Here is a 3338-nt window from a genome sequence, read left to right as displayed (position 1 = left end):
TGGACAGCTTTGGGAGGCCATTATTCTGCCTACTATACCGTGTGACACAGTGTTGGCAAAAGATGTGTCAGTGGGAGTCTGTTGGGGGAACGATTTGGAAAACATGTATTTTTTAAATAAAGAAATATGGATGTGGTTCCATAGTGTAGTGGTTAGCACATCTGCTTTATACGCAGAAGGTCCTGGGTTCGTGTCCCAGTGGAGCGATGGTCCATGGTCTATGGCCACGCCATCCTGAACAAGCCTGATGTCTGATCTCGGAAGCTAAGCAGGGTCGGGCCTGGTTAGTACTTGGATAGGAGACCACCTAGGAAGAACAGGTGCTGTAAGCATAAGTAATAATAATAAATAATTTTTAAAAAAGCATCCATCTTCACTCATTCTTTTACCCTAAGCCCCCATTAACTCTGGCTGTGACTGCTAGAGTAGCCACCTATCTGCTCTCCCAGGTTACACTCTTGTACCTTTATAAGCCTTACACTACACTAAAGCCAGAATTAAATTTTAAATTTTAACTTAGATCAGTCTTTTTCACTGTTCTGTTTTAACTCTATTCAGACTTCCTATTACATTAGACTAAACTCCAAACTCCTTGCCATTGTGCACAGGGATTTCCACCTTCTGGGCCTCTTCTACCTCATTGTCTCCAGCACCCTCACCCCCACTTTGCTCCAGCCATGACTGTCTATAAGTCTCTTAAACGTGCCAGCTCTTTCTTGTTTTAAGAACTCTGCTCTCTCCTCTCAGTCCTTTCATGACTGAATCCTTTCTCATCCCTTACGTATCTCAGCCTAAATGTCACCTAGTTAGAGATGCCTTCTTTAATTATTCTATTTGATTCACCTATTCCTCTCTCACACAATACTATTGTTTACTTCACAGGACTCTTCCACAGTCTGTAATTATTTTATTTGTTGACTTGGTTATCCCCAACTAGGATATAAGTTCTATATAATCAAGGACCTTGTCTTATATATTGGTGAATCTCAAGCTCTTAGAAAACTGCTTGGTACAGACTACGTGTTCAGTTAACGTTTGTTGAATAAATGGTTGAACCTCTGTAGGTCTCATTTTCTTATTCTGTGACCTAAAGTAAATTACAACCTGCTTCATAGAGTTGTTATGAGGATTAAATGAGAGAATACTAAGAGACTGATACATGTAGCTGCTATTATTATTACTAATACCGTTCCTTCATATTATTACTATCACTAGTAGTCATAGTAGTAGTACCATTATTCTTTTCAAGAACCCTTCGGAGGTGGTTAAAATTAACTTTGACTTACGGATAAGGAAATGAAGATCAGAAATGTAAATAGCTTACTAAAAGGTCACTAAGCTAATACGCATTAAAGTTTGAATTTGAAGAGTGAAGAGTTGGAAATAACTACAGATCTCAAGCCCGAGTGATTGGAGGAAAGGTGTTCCCAATGGCATAAAGAAGTTTTGGATAAGGGCGGCTCTGAAGGGAAGTTGTGTTATCCTGAGTGGATAGCTGAATATCCAAGGTGAGATGCCTAACAAACTATTGGAGATACAGAACTTTTACTCAGGTGAGAGGTCAGGAGTTTGAGATTTGAACATAAAATCCACTGTGATCACAATGCCGTATCTGGAAAGCAGTGCTGTGAGAGCGTATTAGCAGAAACACACATACACACATGCACACACATGTACACATATATTTCTTAAGGCCAAAAGATGGTGCATGCTCCTGAGATGGGCCTCTCCCTTTCTCTACCCACCCTCTTATCCACCCTAGGTGCATGCTCCTGAGATGGGCCTCTCCCTTTCTCTAATCTACCCACCCTTTTATCCACCCCACTCCTCACTGAAATTTCCTTCAGTATTTTCTATTCCTAAGCCTTCCTGGAAGTATTCCATACCCATTTTGAAGGTTCAGTACGAGGGCCTCAAGAATGTGATTAACTTTGAGACTCTAGAGTAGGGCTTTACCATCTGATATAGGACCACACGTGGATGTGTGAATTTTTTTAGAATGGAAGAACAAAACAAACAACAACAAAAGAATGGAACTACAACAAAAACTTCTTTTCTTATATAGTTATCTCTTAAAATAGCTAAAGTCTATATAGCACTTTTATACCAGGCACTATTCTAAGTACTTTACACGTATTAACCAATTTGCTCCTTATAGCAACTCTATGAGGTAGGTGCCATCATTTTCCCTATTTTACAGTAGAGATTGAGATACAGAGTAGCTAAGTAACTTGTCTAATGTCACAAAGCCACTGAAGAGAGGCTACCCATGAGGTAGGATTTTAACATTGTTGTTCTAAACCATAGGCTACACAGTCATGGAGTGTGGGCTCCGTTGATCCACTCGTATTTCCAAAACTCATTTTCCATCTGAGATGAGGAGGAGAAAGAAAAAAGTTTCAGGGAAAGCTATTCTGCTGCAAAAATTGAAATGTTATGCCTAAGTCCCTAAAAAGAAAAGATGAAAGTGGGGAGAGAAAACTAAGCAGTTGAGGAAAAGGCCAGAAAATATTTCCATTACGGAATAAGGAAAAGAAGGCTGACGAATAAAGGAGACAGAACAAAGAATAAAAGACTCATGAATGCAAGAGGACAGGGATGATGTAGTGTCCTAGAAATCAAGGAAACAAGAAGGAGGAGGAAGTCAACAGTATCTTAAATTGGGGGAAGAAAATTAGGTTCACATATAACTTCCAAGATGTGTTTTAATAGAGTAGAGAATTTAGAAATCAGATTACTAGCAAAATGAGTGATGAAAAGTAAGCTAAAGTACAGACAGTCTCTTGTACACATTTGATAGTAAACAGAAGTAGACAAGGAGTATGGTTGCTAGAGAAGACAGCAGGTAAAAGAAATATTTGCTCCATTTTGGAGACCTATTTATGTTGAGAGGTAGAATACATGAAGCAAAAGGCATGGGAAATAAAGAGAAAATAAGAAAGGGTACAAACACCCTTCAAAGTTGAGCTGAAAGAAAAGAAATCTAGAGAAGTGGTTCTTAAACTTGGATACATAATGGAATCACCTGGTGCTTTAAAAACAATTGATACCTAAATCCCACCTCCAGAATTTCTGATTTAATTGATCTTGGAGGTACCTGGGCTTCAAAATATGTAATATTCCCTAATGGATTCTAGCATGCAGCAAGTTTGAGAAGCACTGATCTAGGATACAGAGAGACTATCTCTTCTTCGAATGTGAAAATAAGGACAAAGAAAAAGATGTTGAGAGAGATGATTTGAACTGAAGACAACTGAAATCGATGAAGCCCGTACATGCTGGATTAGATCATCGTGGCAATAAATAAATAAATAAATGAATGAATGAATGAATGAATG

At 38.6% G+C, this 3338-nt stretch overlaps 1 non-coding gene across 1 annotated transcript; it reads left to right on the top strand.

Annotated features, from left to right (window-relative positions):
* Window positions 1-134: 134 nt before the first annotated feature.
* TRNAI-UAU lies at window positions 135-207 on the top strand. The gene has a single exon. It is a non-coding gene; the product is annotated as a tRNA-Ile (tRNA).
* The last annotated feature ends 3131 nt before the right edge of the window (window positions 208-3338 follow it).

The sequence above is a fragment of the Pteropus alecto genome, unplaced genomic scaffold (assembly GCF_000325575.1).
Source record: "Pteropus alecto unplaced genomic scaffold, ASM32557v1 scaffold185, whole genome shotgun sequence".
NCBI classification, from domain to species: Eukaryota; Metazoa; Chordata; class Mammalia; order Chiroptera; family Pteropodidae; genus Pteropus; species Pteropus alecto.
Note: the sequence above shows the minus strand (reverse complement) of the source record. Positions and strands in the feature narration are given on the sequence as shown.